Below are 20,998 nucleotides of genomic sequence, written 5' to 3'. Positions count from 1 at the left end.
GAACGGATTTTCCGCCCATGCTTAGTGGTAAGACACCCTTGACGAATAATTTCTTTACTATTCTATTTACACTGTTGCAACTATATTATTTAACCAATTGACACCAAATATTATGTCAGGAATTATCTTCTGTTTGTGTATCAAAATCATTTGCCCAGGCATTCATAGATGGGGGCTTTGTGGACTGATGTCAATTATTAAGCAGTTTATATAGATTTTAAATCCCTTTCTTCGTGGGCCCACTTTTTATTAGAAATGATTCAATGGAGCTAAGATCTTTTAGTGCTGCTTTCTTTAGTTTCTGCTGTTGGGCACAGTGTATTTATTGTAGTATATCTGAAAGGGTCAATTCTGAGTAGTTTCCAAAGTTGTTGGCATGATGCAAGGGATCTAATGTATCCTTTGATATAGAGGTCACACAGTGTTGCCATAGAAGCTGTAAACCAGGAAAATAGGTGAGAAGTGATAGATCCATGGTTGAAATGCCAAGTGTGCTTGTGCACGTCTTCAATTTCTTCTCTCACTAAAAAAGGTTAGAAGTTTCTTCATGGCCTGGGCAGGAACATACGTTTTTCCAGAGTTGGAAAAAGGAATTTAGAATAAGGGAACCAGCAATTGCTCAGATTCTTTCATAAACAAATACACCATGATATAGCATGTGATTTGCAGCGTGCCGGTTGCAGCGCGGGTGCGCTGGCGGCGCACCAAAGGCGCGCCAAAGCCAAGCCCATCTGCACCCATCCGTGCACGTCTGTGGCCAGGGGCAAGTTATAATTAAGGGTGGGCGGGCGGCTACGCTCCGTGCACGGAGTGTGCGTAGTGCCGGCTTCTACGCATTTTGCGTAGCAGGCGTAGAATCCGGCACTACGCACGCTCCGCAGACGGAGCGTAGCTGGCCGCCACCCGTCTCCCTCCCGCCCTCCCTAAATACTTGAAATTAAAAGTGTAAAATAATTAAAAGGCACTTACCTTGCCCGCCGCTGCCCGCCGCGTCCCCGGGGCTCGCTATCTTCATTCTGCCGTCTTGTGTACTAATGCGCATGCGCGGGCAGCCGCACATGCGCATTTTTCACGAAAAAATGAGCATGCGCGGCCGCCCGCACATGCGCATTAGTACACAAGAAGGCAGCAATGAAGATAGCGAGCCCCGGGGACGCGACGGGCAGCGGTGGGCAGCGGCGGGCAGCGGCGGGCAAGGTAAGTGCCTTTTAATTCTTTTACACTTTTAATTTAAAGTATTTAGGGAGGGCGGGAGAAGGCCTGCGGTGCGTAGTGGGGCTACGCGGAGTGCGGAGGTGGGCGTAGTTTCTCGCCCACTTCACGTAGCTCCGCGAAGCCCCACTACGCCCACTACGCCCAGGGTTAGTTATAATGGCCAAATAACGGCCTTCTCCTCAGCTGAGCTTAAACAGCTTCACTCAGACAAGCTCATACCCAATCCCTCTATTTTTACCAACCTAGTCAAGCATGGGATCATGGTAACCAGAACATCCTTCCCTGAATTACCATGCCCTATCTATAGTGCAGGACCCCCCCAGTCACAAGAAGGAAATGGAGCTCAGAGGCTGTCCATCCTATATCTAAATACACGTTCCATGGTAAAGCATCAACTAGACATATTTCTCCAATTAAAGTTTGGCAGCCTGACATAATTCTGCTGACAGAAATCTGCCTTTCTCAGGATCCCTTCCCTGACATCCTCGCAGCCCTACCTAAGGATTACTAAATCCTCCAAGCCAACCGCCCTCAGGGAAAAGTGGACGAAGGAGTAGCCGCCGTAATACACCATGATGGAAAATTTACTTCTTTAACATCGCTAGATCAACCGTCAGTAGATAACCTTGTTCTTAAACTAGAATCTGATGCAGCCTACTAATCAGTGTTTTGCTCTATAGGCCTCCTCATCCTCTTAACATGCCTCTATTACCACAATCCTTGGGCAAACAGGTAGCCCACTTAATAACCAACCATGCAGAAATCTTACTTATCCGTGATTTCAACTACTGGCCTAACGACACATCAGGCAACCTACAATCTATCGAACTATCCCAGTTAGTCACAGTGTTAAATCTTACTCAGCAGGAGTCCTCTGCCACACATAATAAAGGGCACACACTTGACCAGGTTTGGACATCCAATCTCGTCACGTCAGCCATGCCGATCACACCCTGCACATTGTCGTATCACTATCTAATTAAGTTTCCCATCAATAACATTACCAAGGCCAAAACCTCCACCTCTGAAGGGGGAACAACAAGTAACTGGAACAAAATCGACAAAACTCCATTCCTCAATACACTGGCTAACTCACTCCCACTCTATCACCCCTCTATTAATCATAGCATTGGAAATTTAACAGCATGGCTATCAGCAGCTAGCAACAAACATGCACCCCTCAGGAAAACACACCTTGCCTGACATCATGAAGCTCAGAGATTGTTCTCCACTGATCTAAAAGCCCCAAAACTAGCTCTTCAGCAACTTGAAAGGATGTGGAGACACAACTACTTATCTGAGGACAAAAGGACCTATTTAAACGCTGTGAAAATGTATAAAAAAGCTATTCTGTCCATCAAAGCCGCCTATTTTCCTCAAAAATCTTGACTGCAACCAATAGTTCCAAGGAGATTTTCCCAATTGTCAATGAACTGTCCAATCCTGACAGAGTTACAATCAAACCCACTTCCTCTCAAACCATATGTAACTCCCTGAACACCTTCTTCATCGACAAGATAACAAAAATTAAGGCCAGCATTCCACCATGCCCAAACCCCAAGGCTAGACCCATTACACCTAGCACCTTCAAACAATTTCCAGCAATTAGCAACGAGAAACTCTTGGATCTCCTCTCCAAACTAACATCTGGCTCACCCAACGACTGCTGCCCTTCTGGCATCCTTAAGGAAGTATTCACCGTTCTCCCCCGTCCAGCTCTATCTCTTCTGAACGAGTCACTGTCCCAGGGCCTTGTCCCTGAAACCTTCAAGGAGGCAATTGTTGTCCCCCGCTTGAAGGAATTAGGAGCTGACCCTCAAACTCTGACTAATTACCATCAGATCTCTCTACTTCCATACCTGGCCAAGGTCTTGGAGGCTTATGCAACTAGATGCCTCTCCGTATTTTCGGAAGATTCTGAATACCTTGACCCCATCAAGCAGGGTTCCACCCAGCCCATTCCACAGACGCAGTAATACTGATGGTACTGGACACCCTCGGCAGGGAGGCCGATAGGGGCTCCCCGCAGGTCCTGGTAATGCTTAATCTCTCCACGCCTTTTTACACAGTTGACCATGGTATACTGGTCGGTCATGTCAGAGATGCAGGGATCCAGGGACTAGCCCTGGGTTGGATCAGCTCCTTCCTAGAAAACCGCTCCCTGTCGGTTTACATTGCTCAGTTTACAGCTCCCAAAATGAGGACTACATGTGTAGCCCCGCAGGGCTCCTCACTTTCCCCCCTCCTAGACAACCTCTATCTCCTTCCACTGATTCAGGCCTTGAAAGAGAGTAAATGCTGCACTTCCAACTAAGCTGATGACTTTCAACTAATATTCTCCATCAGCAACTCCCCCGACTCGGCCCATGATTTTCAGTCCGCCAAGCTATTCTTTAGCGGGTGGATGGATAGCAATCACCTGAAACTCAATCCGGACATAACTGAGTAAGTCCTAACAGGAGTTACCCACAACCCGTGGGACCCACGCTTTTGGCCAAAGGAACTGGGACAATCTCCATCCCCATCTGCCTCAGCCGAAAGCCTTGGAGTACCAATAAACAGTAACCTCACCATGAAGTCCCAAATTGGGTCAGTGATATCTACCTGCTTTTTCCAGTTGAGGAAAATAGAAAGATCAGAAGATTTCTCAGCCAGGAAGCTTTCATCCAGGTGGTTCTTGCCAAGGTTATGTACCATGTCGACTACGCAAATTCCCCATACTTTGGCATCCCACTCTACCTAACCAAATGTCTGCAACAGGCATAGAACCAAGCAGCAAGACTGATTTTTCAGCAAACTGGGCAACATCATATCACCCCCCCTCATGAGAAAGCTGCACTGGCTCCCTATCACACAGCGATGCGCATTCAAGGTATGCTGTATCATCTTTAAATCTCTGAATGGAAAAAGCCCTACATGTGCGGATAGCCTTATTCAGAGGCACTAACCTATGCACAACCTGGTTTCGGCCCACAAGCACCTTCTGTCAACTCCCTCCTTCAAACTAAAGTGCCAGGGTAGTGCTAGGTTTGCTGTCCTAGTTCCAAGACTTTGGAACTCCCTTCCCTCTGAAATCCGATCCTGCACTGACCACCCCAGCTTCAGGAGGCAACTCAAGACCTGGCTGCTCAGACAAGCTTACAAGTAACTCCCTAGGGCTCCGGCACCTTTCAGAGTAGCGCCATGAAACCAATCCGGTGTAGGTGCAACACATAGCAACAATCAACATAAATACAGTCCACTTCATGTCACATAAGTCCAATCAGCAAAATTTCACTTAACACCACACATTTCCACGCAACACACGATCACTCCACACACTTCCATTCCACACCACATAATTCAACTCAACATCACATTTACACAACACAGAACATATATCCAATTCACACCATAGAATACCACATCATACTAAAAAAAGTCAACATCACACCACATAATTAACCTCTACAACATACCACTACACAACACTAAATACTATACCACATAATTACATTCCATGACATACAATCCCACTCTACATAATTCCAGTACGAATAGGCCATGTTACAACGCATGCTATACATTGTATACCTTTACAACCAGGTCATTACAACAACAGCATTGTAACATCACATACCATTACAACGCAAGTCATTACAAGGACTTGCTGTAGGGGGACTGCTGGATTTTGGAATAGTATAATTTACTAAACCAACTCCAGTCTGTGCAACAGTAGGGAAGGTGTTGGATTTTAAATCCAACACCTTCTGCCCCCTACAGCAAGCTGTTCTAATGACTTGTGTTGTAATGGAATGCAATGTAACAATGCAGTCATTTTAATGACCGCATCGTAATGGCAGGTGATGTATTGCATGCATTGTAAACGATGTTTCCCTTCCAGTACACTCAAAACCACCTAATTACTATGCCGATTAATCCAATGCACTCCATGCCACACAATTCCACAACTAACAATTCCAATCCAACCCACAAAATTCCAATCCACACCACAAACATCCACTTAATTCCATAATACATGAGTAAAAGACATTACAAGTTACAAAGCCAATAGCTCTAATCCTTGCAATTTGGAGGCCCATTGCCATTTGCCAATGCTTGTTTTTAAAGGTAAGGCAGACCTTTCAAAAGGCAAGGGGATCCCATCTCCCGGGGCTGTTTTTTTTTTTTTATGGCACACCCCCCTTCTCTGAGTCTCATTAGGTCCTCAGAACCCCATCGCTCAGAGCCCTATGAATTTTAAAGGGGAAAGGGACCACTTGAGCATCTTGAAGCCCTCAGGATCCCATTCCCCAGGCCAGCAATTTCATTTTAAAGGGGAGAGAGCCATGTGGCCCCTCTTTATGAGCATATTATGGCTATTGGGACCCCACTGCTGAGAAAGGAACCTCCTCTAAGAAATAATAAGGTCTGGGAGAAAGGGAGAAAACACAAAAAATAAGCTAACAAGAAACCTCCCACTTGATCTCTATTGCTTTAAACAAGGGCAATAACTGCACTTTACACACACTCACAACCACATCATTCATAATAACAATCAACCCACATACACATAGACAGTCCGGTCAAAAGGAAAGATGTTTCTTGGTCTTCTTGACCCTGTCGTGGGCTGAGCGCATAAAACGTGGTTGACACGCATTTCGGTGGTAAAAATCTTATGCAGACCATCTTCTTCAGGACCTTCTTGTTTTAAAAAAAATCATCTAATCTTAGGGAAACCTATGGTATTTAAATAGCAGATTGTAATAGCCCATCTCATATTCAAAGTAAAAACTCAATTAAACCCTCCACTGATATTAAAAGGAAGAGAACTAGATATGATTCCAAACCTTAACCAAAAATACTTTAGAAGATAAAATGACGAGGAAAAAGGAAAAATGGGCAGGAAAAAACGCAGGGAAATTCATGCATAAGTGCACTGAGTCATTAAATAGAGAGACATCCAGAAAACCACAGATAGATTTTATAGTGATCCAACTGATGGTGCCAATTGTCATGCTCTCCACCCACACTTGGCAAAAATGTGCTGTCATGCTAGTGTGTACTCCCCAATAGTTAGGAGTGATAACTGGTAAAGACTGAATCCCACCAGATGTATCTTATACTCACACAAGGAGTCTTTATAAGGGGCCGTATATATTTTAATGTGGGAGGGGGCTGCATTGCCCCTTTCCCTGGGTGTCTTCAGGTCCTGGAGATATCGCCCAGGGCCCCTTTTTGTTATTTTTTATTTTGAAGGGGAAGGGGCAATGTGGCCCCTCTTCCTAACTATTATGGTCTTGAGGACCCCATCCCCCATGGCTGTGTATTTTCAAAGCGAAATGGGGGGTTGCAGAGCCGCCCTCCCTAAGCCTTATTAGGTCCTAGGAAACCCATCGCATGACCACTTTTTTAAGGGGAGGGTCCACGGGTCCCCCACCCCAGAGTCTTTAAAAGGCCCTGGGGACCCCATCCCACAGGGCCAGCTACATTTTAAAGGGGAGAGGTCTGTGTGGCCTCCTTCCTTGAGCCTCTTTATGCCATCGGGACCCCAACCCCCTAGGGCAAATCTTTATTTTAAAGGGGAGGGGGGATACATGGTTTCCTATCTGAACATATTTGGGTGGGCACTAGGGACCACATACCCCCTGGGATATATATATATATATATATATATATATATATATATATATATATATATATATATATATATATATATATATATATATATATATATATATATATATATATATATAGCAATATGCAGCAAACCCCGGTATGCCCGGAACCGTGTATCCTGACACATGAAAAGCAAAAGTGAGAGTTACTTAATTGTTCAGTGTTGTGAGTCATATCCCCCTTTTCTCCGTATCAGATGTATTCTTAATGGAACTCACGCACTTTTACTCACTATTGTGTATGATTATAAGAACACCTGATGTGCCATGTAAGCGGATAGCCTTCTGATATAGGCACAATATAAGCATGTATTTCTGCATTAATAGTATGTATAATACACCTATGGCACATTGTACCCACGCATGGTTCATTACAACTACTTCCTATGCATGCCCTACTTGGTCGACATGCATGTTGAAAAAGTAGGTTCTGCCACAAAACCTATATGGACGATGTTTGCTTAAAATATGCATGACCAGCCACTCACAATGTGATCTTAGTTGCTGGCTTCTATTGTTTCTTTTTCAGATACTTTTCTCGTCGGATCTGTAAGTAACTTGATCCACTACACTCACAGTGCACTTTCGGATGTACGCTGATAAAAACACCACAGTGGCCCTCTAACCTTTTTGGCTACTCACACCACCTATGGTCCTGAAGAAAGCCTCACGACTATTGTAGAAGGCTGAAACTAGTTGACCTACACTTTGTAAGGGAAATAGAGGCACATTTTTACCTCACACATATCCCGCCTATGTTTTTACTCATGCCATAGGACCCCTCTATTAAAACTTCTACAAGGGCATTTCCCATAGGCATTTTTAACACATAATATCACTTCACATAGCACTTCACTTCACACAATATCCCGCTCCGCTGTAAACAGGCGTCGAAGCACAGCTGGATTGCACTCGGCAATCCAGCTGGACCTCGATGATGAAGCATGCCACCTACCAGGTAGGTGGATGAGGGGTTTCATAAGACAATGACCTGTTGTCAGTGTCCAGCTGCTAGGTGACAGGGGAACAACCTTGATCTATACCTGCCAAAGGACTTGTCCACGTTGTTTTCTATATGCTACTGGGGAAAGGGTCAAGTACTAAGGTCATTTCCTCGCCCTCGTGTTGTTAAATGATATATAAATATACACATCTTTAATAAAAGGAGAGAGGGCCCGGTGCCCCGTGTCATATATGAACCTGAAAACCCAGTCCCACAGGGCTGTTTTTCTAAAGGAGAGAGAGCCCCCCCCCCCCAGCCTTTAAAAAGCCCTCAGTGCCACTACTTATCTTAAAGAGGAGGGGGGCCACGTGGCTCCCCTCCCCAAGCCGTTTCCGGCCCTAGGTAGCCCATCCCCCACGACCCACATTTATTAAATGTGGTTGCCTTAGTGCCCACCCAGAGCACCCACCATACACTTGCAATGGCTGTGTGGGGGTCCAGGACTCCTATCGCCCCAGTGGGCTCCCCACATGATGCAGAAGCTGGCATTGCTCCTGCCCAGAAGGAAAAGCTTTTTATGTTGCTACCTCCTGGTGGGTGCATTTGCTTGATCTGTTTTGCACTGATACAGGCAGTGACATAGATGGAATGTCTGTTCCTAGCTTGTGGGAGCTTTTCTAATGCTCCCACCCTCTGGGAGCATCATTTTTGTTTGCCTTCATTGGTGCAGGCAGGAAAACTCTTCAGAGGTGGGCTTCCCTGATCATAGCATTTGAGCCAGCCCCGGGGGTGTGATCCCTGGGTTCTTCAATGGCTTGCTACCGGGGCCACACAGCCCTCTTCCCTTTATTAGGCATATCAGCCCTGGGGATGGGCTCACCAGGGCCCATAATGGCTCAGGAAGTAGGGGGTGCGAGCCCCCTCCCTTTATCTGGTGTGGCCCTTTGGGTGGGCTCCCGAGGGACTATTTTGGCTCAGGGATCACACTCCCTCCTCCCCATAAATAAACAATGCAGCCCCGGTGGTGGGCTCCCTGGGGCCTATACCTGAAGAATGCTACCCTGGCAGCCATTTTGTTTCTTTTTTTGTTTTTGATCCTGCAGGAATCCCACTGGATCACAGCAAAAGTTGTAATTTAAAAAAAAAAAAGTTTGGCCCTGGAAAGGGCCTAGGGGGCATAGTATCCCTGTCCTACCCCTTATTAATTTTATAAAAGGACGGGGACTAAGTACTCATTTGAGATGTCAAGAGTTATGTGAGGTCATAAGCAGGGCATTGCGGGGACGTAAGATATAGTTAGCTCAGGTAACTAAAGCTGCTGAATTTCACTGGTTTTGAATGAGTGAAATTTGAGTCTAACTATAATGTCTCTCTAACCTTTGTTTTTTTCAGTGAATTTCTAAGGTTTTTGAATTCTATTTAATAAATATAAAGTCCTTGCAACCTTTGATTTTTTAAGTGAATTTCTAAAGTTTTTCAAATTCTATTTCCTAACTATAAGATACCTGTAGCCTTTGCTTTTTTAAGTGAATTTCTATGTTTTCTTACCTAGTTGCATTTGCAGAGTGGTGGAGAAAGGGGGTGGGGCTTCTGACCAACTCTCATGAATCCCACTGCCTGACTAAACGGGAAGACTTCTAGGCTCCCAAGGTCCCTCAGCATTGAATAGGACTTCATCCGTCAACCAGTAGTGCACCAGAAACCGAGTTTCCACTGTCGTGGAAAAAGGGGGCATTGCCTCTGAAGACCTCTCAGCAATCTCACTGTGTGGGTGTTACTGGAAGTAATAGGAGGGTTAGTTGGTCCCCAAGGACCCTCAGGAGTTAAGGGAACTTCCTCCCCCAACTACTAGTGCATGTGGGGTTGCGCTTGCAGAGTGGTGGTGAAAGGGGGCTGTCATCTGGTGACTTGCCGGGCAGCTATTTTCAACATTTATTAGGAGAGGATGGCAGCATAGCTCATCTACCCCGGCTGATTTTGGCCCAGTGGACCCCATCAATCAATCAATCAATCAGAGTACTTGTAGAGCGTGCTACTTACGCGCGAGGGTTTCAAGGTGCTGGGGAAGGGGGGTGGGGGGGGGGGGTGCTGCTATTGCTTGAAGAGCCAAGTCTTGAGAAGTCTTCTGCAGGCAGTAGGTCTTGGGTCTGCCATATGTGGGTGGGGAGGGTGTTCCAGGTCTTGGCAGCGAGGTGGGAGAAGGATCTGCCGCCGGAGGTTGTTCGTTGGATGCGGGGGACAGCGGCGAGGGTTAAGCTGGTGGAGTGGAGTTGGCGGGTGGGGGTGTAGAAGCTGAGTCTGCTGTTCAGGTAGGCTGGTCCGGCGTTGTAGAGTGCTTTGTGTGCGTGGGTGAGGAGCTTGAAGGTAATCCTCTTGTCGACGGTGAGCCAGTTTAATTCTCTCAGGTGGGGGTTGATGTGGCTGAGGCGGGGGACGTTGACGATCAGTCAGGCAGAGGCGTTTTGGATGCGTTGTAGTCGTCGTAGGTGTTTAGCTGGGATTCCTACATAGAGTGCCAGTCTGCTGCTGACGAGGGCCTGTGTCACCTTTTTTCTTTCTTTGGTCGGGATCCACTTGTAGATCCTGCGGATCATGTGGAGGGTGTTGTACCAGGAGGAGGAGGATGCGGCGTTGACCTGTTTAGACATGGAGAGGGAGGAGTCTAGGATAAATCCTGGGTTGCGGGGATGGTTGGTGGGTGTTGGTGCTGTTCCCAGTGTGGTTGGCCACCATCCCAGGCTGAGGGGGTGAGTCTGAGGATGAGTACCTCCGTCTTGTCCGAGTTCAGCTTCAGACAGCTACTCCTCATCCAGTCGGCAACGGCCTTCATTCCCTCGTGGAGGTGGGTTTTGGCGGTGTGTGGGTCCTTGGTGAGGGTGAGCTGGGTGTTGTCGGCGTAGGAGATGATGTTGAGGTTGTGGTGGCGGGCCACTTGTGCGAGGTGGGCTATGTAGATGTTGAACAGCGTCGGGCTGAGGGATGAGCCCTGGGGGACGCTGCAGATGATTTCGGTGGCACCGGATCGGAAGGGTGGGAGGCGGACGCTCTGGGTTCTGCCGGAGAGGAAGGACGTGGTCCAGTCAAGGGCCTTCTCTTGGATTCCGGCTTCTATGAGTCGTGTCCTTAGAGTGCGATGACAGACCGTGTCGAAGGCGGCCGGCAGGTCCAGGAGGATGAGGGCTGATGTTTTGCCATTGTCTAGTTGGTGCCTGATGTCGTCTGTGGCTGCAATGAGGGCTGTCTCAGTGCTGTGGTTTTGTCTGAATCCAGATTAGGACGGGTCCAGGATGTTCTTGTCTTCCAGGTGGCGGGCCAATTGTCTGTTGACTATTTTCTCAATGACCTTTGCCGGGAACGGGAGCAGGGAGATGGGCCGGAAGTTCTTGAGGTCCTTGGAGTCTGCTTTGGGCTTCTTGAGGAGGGCGTTGATTTCGGCATGCTTCCAACTTTCTAGGAATGTCGCTGTTTTGAAGGAGATGTTGATGACCTTCCGTAGGTGGGGGGCGATGGCTGCTTCTGCTTTGTTGAATACATGGTGTGGGCACGGGTCTGACGGAGATACTGAGTGGATGGAGTTCATGACCTTGCGTGTCTCGTAGTCGTTGACGTTGGACCAGGAGGTCAGGCGGATGGCGCTGGTGGTGTTCGCAGGGGAGGTGGAGTCTGGCATAGTTGGTGTGGTTGTGGTGCTGAAGCTGTCGTGGATGTTAGCAATTTTGCGGTGGAAGAAGATGGCTAGTGAGTCGCACAGTTCTTGTGAGGGCAGGATGTCGTTGGCATTGGCGCTGGGGTTGGAGAGTTCCTTTACGATGCTTAAGAGCTCTTTGCTGACATGTGCATTGTTATCCAAGCGGTTTTTTAAGGAGGATCTCTTGGCTAATCTGATGAGGTGGTGGTGTCTGCGGGTGGCGTCCTTGTGAGCTGCGTGGTTGCCCGGTGTGCGTTTGTGGAGCCATATTTTCTCCAGTTTCCGGCATTCACGTTTGGAGGTCTGGAGCTCGTCGGTGAACCAGGTGGCTCTCTTGCTGGCATGGTTGTTGGAGGGTTTCTTGAGCGGAACAAGGGTGTTGGCGCAGTCGGCGATCCACTGTCTGAGGTTGCGGGCTGTGGCGTTTGCGTTGGTGGGGTCAGTGGGTGGGTTCTGGGTGAGGGTGGTGGTCAGCTGGTCTTCTGTGACTTTGCTCCAGCAGCGGCGAGGCAGCTGTTGAGTGCGGTGGTGCGTGGTTGGTTTCTTGAAGAAGAAATGGATACAGCAGTGGTCGATCCAGTGAAGTTCAGTGGTGTGGTCGAAGGCGACGTGGGTGCCTGTGGAGAAGATGGGGTCCAACGTGTGGCCGGTGGTGTGGGTTGGTGTGGTGATGAGTTGTCTGAGGCCGAGGTTGGCGAGGTTGTTGATCAGGTTGGAGGAGTTGGCGTCGTTGTTGTTCTCGAGGTGGAAGTTCAGGTCCCCGAGGAGGATGAAGTCCATGGAGGCGAGTGAGTGGGTGCTGGCGAGGTCGCTGAACTGGGCCCGGGATCCGGGGGTTCTGTAGATGAGTGTTCCTTTAAGCGTGGTGTTCGGGTCGGTGTGGATCCGGAAGTGCAGGTATTCCGCGGTGTTGAGGGTGTCGGCATGTTTGTGTGCGGAGCGGGTGTTGAGGAGTATGCAGCGGAGGTGGTTGGGTCCTGTCCTTGGAGGTTTGGTGGTTTGGTGGTTCTGTCGCAGGTGAAGCTGCAGGTGCGACTGGAGAAGGGCCCATGGGTCCTATTTGGGGTGGCCTGGAAGCAGGTGTGGTTTCGGCCAGCGTTCAGTGCATGGAGGCTGCTGGCATCGTAGTGGAGTCTGGTGTCATGGTGTCCGCGGGGTCCAGGGGTTCTGGCGCTGGGCGCAGTCCAGGCACGGATGAGCACAGACGGGCTTGCCTCTGGCGCACCTTCGGCGCGCCAGCGGCGCAGCAGCGCAGCAGCCTCTATGAGTAGGGAGGTGGGAGGGGGGATCAGCTGGGAGGGGGGTGGAAAGCTGCCAATGGGAGCGGGGGGCGGGGCCGCAGGGGATGCAGCAGCGGGAAGGTGAAGGGAAAGGAAGTGAAGGGGGTGGGGTCACAGGGGGAGGTGGCGGGAGGGGGACGGTGCGAGCGGGGACACGGACAAGCATAGAAGCAGAAAAGGAACAAAAATACAGGCACAGTTAAAGAATACAAGTGATACAGTAGTTACACAGCAGCACAGATCAAAAATAGCAAGCAACCCAGGGGGGCCTCGAACACTGGAGCACTGACACTCTCAGCAGCAGCGGGGACGGGCGCAGTCAGGTGAAGCTGCACAGTGTGGGGGCGACCGACCTCAACCAAGGTCAAGGGTCGCACTCACTTCCGCGCTGTGGCCTCCATAAGTAAGGAAGTGGGAGGGTGAATCAGCTAGGAGGGGGTGGGAAGCAGCCAATCGGCGCGGGGGCGGGTCCGCAGGGGACGCAGCAGCGGGAAGGCAAAGGGAAAGGAAGAGAAGAGGGCAGGGACGCAGGGGGCGGCGGCGGGAGGGGTACGGTGCGAGCGGGGACACAGGCAGGCAGAGAAGCAGAAAATGAACAAAAATACAGGCACAGTAAAAGAATACAAGTGATACAGTAGTTACACACCAGCACAGATCAACAATACCAAGCAGCCCAGGGGGGCCTCGAACACTGGAGCACTGACACTCTCAGCAGCAGCGGGGACGGGCGCAGTCAGGTGGAGCTGCGCAGTGTGGGGGGTGACCGGCCTCAACCAAGGTCAAGGGTCGCCTCCATCCCCGGGGCCCGCCCTTTCTGAGATGGTGGAGGGGTCATATTTTGGCCCTGGGGACTCCACCTCCTGGGGCCTGGCCTCTACTGTGGGTGCCTGGTCCCACCTAGGGCACCCACTCACATCTGTTGGGGACCCTGGAGAGGGCCTCAAGGCACCTGCAGCCCCTGCTGGCTCCCAACCTCCTGTGTGAGCCAGCATTGCATTTAGGAATAGGGAGCTGCTTAGCATGCATGTTAGAAATAGGGTTTCTGGTTTGCTAGGGCGTACACCTAAGCCAGGCAGAATCCACCACTCTAGTCAGGGTAAGGAGTTAGACACCCAAAATTACCCCTACTCACCCCCTTGGTAGCATGCCAGAGCAGTCCTGCTTATCCCGGAGGCAATGTGTAAAGCATGTGCGTAACACACACACACTAATGACACCCTAGGTACACCACAAAAGACACTGCACACAAGCTTACATAAGAATAGCCTTTGTGTTATTTACACATACACAACGCATATTAGACCATAAATCACTGAGTAGCATGTACGAACACATAACCTAAATCACTGCGCCACTAGGCGCTTGTCATATAGATGCACATAAACCACATATCATAAATGATTGCGCAACTAGGCATCACAGCACATCAGAACACAATTACATAAAACACTGTGACACTGGGCACATGTCATGAACACACATTGTGACATACACGTCATACCATCACATTATATGCCATCAGGACATAACCCATAAATCACCATCACTGGGCCGCCTATCATTAGGGCAAAGAATGCTTATCCTAGTATGAAGGGAGGCCCGTATTCCACCAGAGCACCTGGGCGCCTACCAGAGATGAGGTGGCAACCTTTCTTAGCAGACGCCTCTGTTGAGGTCTCTTCCTGCCACCATCTCCACTCCTCAGGTGCCCACAAAGTGAGTCTGAAAAGGGGTGGGGGCGGGTGACCTCAAAGGCAACCGCGGCCCGTGGAGGGAGTTCGGTGGGGCAGTGAGGTGGTGCGGGGGAGGGGCAGGGTGGAGGGTGGTAAACAACGGAATATGGATAATTGCAAGTAAGTAAACAATTTAGTAAATAAAATTAATTTCGTAGCGCATCATGCATCGCAAAATGCGATGCAGCGCACACTACGAAATTCGTTTTTTACTTATCCATATTTCATTGTTTATCACCCTCCACCCTGCCCCTCCCCCGCACCGCCTCCCTGCCCCCCCCGAACTCCCTCCACGAGTCCCCACATCTAGCCAGGTTCACCCGGTTTCCTCAAGGCAGCTGCCCACCACCACATGGGGCAGATGCTATACCGGGGAAATGGAAATCGAAAGGCACCAGGGCCGAGTGGGGCCTTCAACAAGGGCTCCCTTCCCTTCTCTTTTACCTGGAGTAGGGGCACATGCTGGCAGGAACTTTCTGTGCTCTCCCTTGCCGGGACTCCTGAGGTTGGCCTCTCTGGCGGGATGGAGTGTGAGGCACTAGGGGTGTTTCTTTGCTGCAGCGTGGATCGAGGCTCCTGGCTACCAGCATGGCGTCCTGCTGGGCGGGGCTGCCTAGCAGTCCTCAGGCGTCCTCAGTGGTGCTTAGCAACAACACAGTGGCTTTACTAGGGCTCTCACGATCGCCCATGCCTCCCTCTCCGTCCGGCCTCAGAAAGGGGTTCTTTAAGGGAGGATTTTGTTGTACGGCGTGGCCACAAGCAGCCTTCTCTCCTTCTTTCTTTTATGGCACAGAAAGCCCACACCACAGGCTATGGGGACTGAAGTATACAGCGCTCACCAGGTGCTTACTTCCCTGCATACGTATACCCCAAAATGTCCTCAATGTCTTTGTAGCTAGGGTCTCTGAACCCAGTCCAAACCAGTTCATTCACTGGTGCAGCATGACCACAAGGGGCAGAGACAGCAATGTGCAAGAGGAGACTCAGCCTATTCAGGTGTAAGTAACTCTCTTCCCACCACTCTAAATGCAGACCAGGTCTATTCACCCCTGTGCTGAGTCACCCAGGCAAGGCAGGGCACACCTCAATCCCCCCCACCTTAGGGACTGTCTAGAGTGAATGCACATCTCAGCTACTGTCACTCACACACCAGGCGTAAGAAAATGCTCAGTTTCTAAAAGTGACTTTTTCAACCACCTTTACCAAAAGGTGTGTTAATACAGTCTGAGGTCAGAGAGTCCAAACATGATTTTCCTATTTTGTCCCTAGGGAAAGTTACACATGTAAAATGGAACAATACAGCCCCATTATAAGCCTATAGGACTGATAGCCTTTCAATAGTGAAAAACAAATTATACAGTATTTTACTATCAGGACTTGTCACACACACTACTACATGTCCTATCTTGCACATGAACTGCACCCTGCCCATGAGGGTATCTTGGGCCTACCATGGGGCGGCTTACATGTAAGGAAAGGGAAGGTTTACTTATCTGTATTGTCACGTGGTTGCAGGATTCTACTCACACCAGCAAAGCCAGGCACCCGCTCGGGACCTGATCAAACCCTCGGAAACCGGACCCCGTCGATAGGATAGCCCGTGTCCCAAGGTTCTTTTTAAAGGCTGTAAAAGTTGCTCAGGAGCCCTCTGTAATCATGTCGGCATCCCCGCGGAGGGAGGGGGGGAGTTGTCATGGTACCTAAGTCATTCCGTATGTGGTATGCGGCATCCGATCAGTCAATGAGAGCAAGGGATTAGGCTCATGTGACCCTTAGTGTCACACGTAACACTAGAACGCTGACTTCTATTGTCCCTATTGAATTTCTTAACAAAGTTTTATTGACGAGTGTTTTGCTCTTTTGATCATCTTGCATCACCATCTAACGATGCCTCACGGTGGAAAAAATGAAAAGAGGGGAATCTTTTACAGTGAATTGGAAAGGTTGGCTTACAGAACAGGCGAACGTTAGTCTAAAACTTCCATTGCTGGACACACTGTTAGTAGACCCACTATCGTCAGAGAAGTCTGAGTTGGGGTTGTTCCTGATGGGAGGCGTGAAAGTAGGGTCAGCGTAGGGATAGCCTTTGTTAAAGGTAAATCTCTTCAAGTCCTTCTGAAATTTAGTGACTTTGGACTGAGTTAGGCCACCTCTATATTCACTTATGTCTTTGTTTATTTCCTCTAGTTTTTTCTTGAATCCTGTCAAAGTGATCTTAAAATGGTTTTCGGTTTGTTGGATCTCGATCATCAAGGCTTCTGATAGTCTCATTGCTGTCTTGATGATTAGGACTAGCCAGTCATGCGACAACCCCAAAGAAAAGAAAGAAATCCCCCTCACCTGTGTCACTACATATAGTACTGTATCCACTACAGTTAAAAAAGTGGTAAATAAACACTCTTTTTTCATTTAGAAAAGGCTGCAGTCTAAGAGATTCCCTGGTCCATACACGATCGAGAGTTCATGAATCCTTGGGTGCCCCATCCGTAACTGCTGCTTGGGGTCTACCTAGAGTAGTGGGCCATAATCCCAGTGCAAACTGTAGCGTCTGTCATTTGACAATACACACAAAGGCCCTCGAACCGGGAAAAACCTGGTCACAATGCACCCACACTAACTGTCACTCCACAAACGTGGTATATCTGATCACTTGTCCTTGCAGGTTGCATTATGTAGGGATGACAACAAGGAAAGTTAAGCAAGGTGTGTGCGAACACAGAAGTAACATCAGGTGTAGGAGGATCACATCGAAATTAAGTGAGCTCTACATACAACAAAATCAGACCATGAATGACTTGAAGTGGACTGCCATTGAACAGGTGAACACAGGCAGAAACATCCAGCAGTCCCTGATTGAGAAGGAACAGAGGTGGGTCTACCGCCTGGGCACAGACAAAGATGGGCTTAACGATAATATCCCATGGAGCACTGTATTAGGCGTGTAATGACACAACACCCTTAACTCTTATACATGCCCCTGGACAAAAAACTTAACACATGTGCACATACAGACCACTGATGGCCACAAGATGCTCCAGGTAGTTGTCTCCCACCATACCACAGACTATACTACATAGACTCATAGAGTACCCGTACCGGCACACCTAGGTTGACTCTCATACTCCAGTCACTCTTGGTAGTTTAATTATCAATGCTCATTAGGCTGGCTTCATCGCACACCATCAGGGACACACAAAATAGTTACACACCACTGTTGAGTGACTCTAGATAACCATATGTGACAGAGCAAACTGCCACGCAGCACCACGGCCAGCGCTCTGAGCAATGTGAATGTCGATAGGACATCCGATACATTGCGTTGCACTAACAAGAGAAAGTATGTACGGTATAGAGTCAAAATATCGAGTTTTTAATATCGACTAGACATAATATTGAGTAAAAAATATAAAATGGACATAATATCGACTAGACATAATATAGACTACCCAAATATCGACTAGAAAATGTTAATATCGAATAGAATGGACATAATATCGAATCAAAAATATAGACTGGACATAATATAGATTAGACATAATGTAGACAACAAAAATATCGACTTTAAGGTATGTTAATATTATTTTTTTTGTGTAGTATAATTCTGTAGCAGGTTGTGGGTTTATAGGGGAATAGGGTGGGAAGTAATTTATTTATAATAATTAAATATGTTATTTTATTTATTGGAATTTATTTAGAATTAATTGTTAATTAATTATTAATTGGTAATTAATTAAAATATAATTGGTAAATAATTTTAATTGATTAATTGATAAATATTTAATTTTAGTAATGTATTTTCTGTAGCGGGTTGTGGATTTATAGGGGAATAGGGTGGGAAGTAATTTAATTATAATTAATTAAATATGTTATTTTATTTATTGTTATTTATTTAGAATTAATTGTTAAATAATTAATTGGTAATTAATTAAAATATGATTTGTAATTTATTGTAATTGATTAATTGATAAATATGTTACTTTTATTACATTATTTTCTGTAGTGGGTTGTGTATTTAGAGGGGAATAGCTTGGGAAGTAATTTAATTGTAAGTAATTATATATTTTAGATATTTTTTGTGTCTCATTTTTATTTATTTTTATTTTGTAAATTAATTTATTGGTAAATAATTAGTATTAGTAGGCAATTTTTATTATTAGTTAATTTTTATTTGTAATTGTAATTGATTAATTAATATATTCTATAAAATTGTAAAATATTTTTATTATTTTGTAATTGGTATTAATATTTATGTTATTTATATTTATATATGAAGTATTTACTTTCCCTACTATTGCACTCACTGGAGTGGGAATGGTAATTTTTACCCCTACGCTATCCAACGCTTTCCCTACTGTTTCACTCTCTGGAGTAGGAATAGTAATTTTTACCCCTACGCTATCCAACGCTTTCCCTACTGTTGCACTCACTGGAGTGGGAATAGTAATTTTTACCCCTAAGCTATCCAATGCTTTCCCTACTGTTGCACTCTCTGGAGTTGGAATAGTTATTTTTACCCCTACGCTATCCAACACTTTCCCTACTGTTGCACTCACTGGAGTGGGAATAGTAATTTCTATCTCTACGCTATCCAACGCTTTCCCTACTGTTGCACTCTTTGGAGTAGGAATAGTAATTTTTATCCCTACGCTACCCAACGCTTTCCCTACTGTTGCACTCACTTCTGTGGGAATATTAATTTTTACTCCTACGCTATCCAACACTTTCCCTACTGTTGCACTCACTGGAGTGGGAATAGTAATTTTTACCCCTACGCTATCCAACGCTTTCCCTACTGATGCACTCTCTGGAGTTGGAATAGTAATTTTTACACCTACGCTATCCAACGCTTTCCCTACTGTTGCATTCACTGGAGTGGGAATAGTCATTTTTATTCTTACGCTATCCAACGCTTTCCCTACTGTTGCACTCTCTGGAGTAGGAATAGTAATTTGTATCCCTACACTATCCAACGCTTTCCCTACTGTTGCATTCACTGGAGTGGGAATAGTAATTTTTACTCCTACTCTATCCAACACTTTCCCTACTGTTGCACTCTCTGGAGTGGGAATAGTTATTTTTACCCATACCCTATCCAATGCTTTCCCTACTGTTGCGCTCTCTGAAGTGGGAATAGTAATTTTTACCCCTACGCTATCCAATGCTTTCCCTACTGTTGCTCTCTCTGGAGTGGTAATAGTAATTTTTACCCTCTCACTATCCAACGCTTGCCCTACTGTTGCACTCTCTGGTGTTGGAATAGTAATTTGTTACCCTACGCTATCTAACGCTTTCCCTACTGTTGCACTCACTGGAGTGGGAATAGTAATTGTTAACCTTACGCTATCCAACGCTTTTCCTACTGTTGCACTCTCTGGAGTGTGAATAGTAAATTTAACCCTCTCGCTATCCTACGGAAGAAATATTGTATATGTTTGGTTAATATTATGTATATATGTATATATATATATATATATATATATGTTTTTAAAAAATTATTATAGTTACATTATTTATTTATTAATTTTAAGTTTATTTAAGTATTTTAGATATGTTCAAATTAATTATATTTATTATTATATTACTTTAAAATTACTTTTAAGATATTTAAAAAATTTGATATTTTGACTGTCAATATTTTTTCCTATCGATATTTTGGAGTCGATATTTTTGTACTTACCTGTTTGTAGATAGGAAGTCGATATTCTGGCATTCTATATTTTTACCTCGATATTTTGGCAAGTCGATATTTTGACTGTCGATATTCTATCAGTGATCTAGTATGTACACTCATACATGTAAGAACGTTCGCCTGTTCTGTAAGCCAACCTTTCCCATTCACTGTAAAAGATTTCCCTCTTTCCTTTATTCCCACCGTGAGGCATCGTTAGATGGTGATGCAAGGTGATCAAAAGAGCAAAACGCTTGTCAAGAAAACTTTGTTAAGAAATAGGGACAATAGAAGTCAGCATTCTAGTGTTACACGAGACGGTAAGGGTCACAAGAGCCTAATCCCTTGCTCTCATTGGCCAATCGGATGCCGCATACGGAATGAATTAGGCACCATGACGCCGCCCCACCGGGATGCTGACACGATTACAGAGAGTTCCTGAGCGGCTTTTACAGCCTTCAAAAAGAACCTTGGGACATGGGCTACCCTATCAACAGGGTGCGGATTCCGAGGGTTTGATCATGTACCGAGCGGGTGCCTGGCTTTACTGGCATGAGTATAATCCTGCAACCATGCGACAATACAGATAAGTAAATTGCCTGAAGGGTGGGACCATTACCTTTATTTACCTTGTTCCTCTCCCTTTCCTTACAGGGTGTGCCTACTAGCCGTCACCCCCCTGAGACCCATGGTGTGTTTAATGATCAATCCACACGTAAGAATTTTTATCCTTTCTTTTTTATCACTGTGCTTTCAGCCAGCCTCCACACTGCACAAGGCGAGTCCCTGAGTGTCATGTTAGAGCGTGTGTGAA

The 20,998-nt window shown here is 46.7% G+C and overlaps 1 protein-coding gene across 1 annotated transcript in view; it reads right to left on the bottom strand.

Moving 5' to 3' along the window:
- The window catches only part of LOC147668858 (unconventional myosin-XVIIIb-like), a gene marked incomplete at its 3' end in the record, with an annotated part of 694,293 nt that overhangs the window by 455,398 nt on the left and 217,897 nt on the right, over nucleotides 1-20,998 (bottom strand). The gene's annotated exons all lie outside the window — the stretch shown is intronic.

Source organism: Lissotriton vulgaris, unplaced genomic scaffold (assembly GCF_964263255.1).
Source record: "Lissotriton vulgaris unplaced genomic scaffold, aLisVul1.2 SCAFFOLD_1224, whole genome shotgun sequence".
Taxonomy (NCBI): Eukaryota; Metazoa; Chordata; class Amphibia; order Caudata; family Salamandridae; genus Lissotriton; species Lissotriton vulgaris.
The sequence above is the reverse complement of the archived record's forward strand: the minus strand, read 5'-3'. Positions and strand labels throughout refer to the sequence as shown.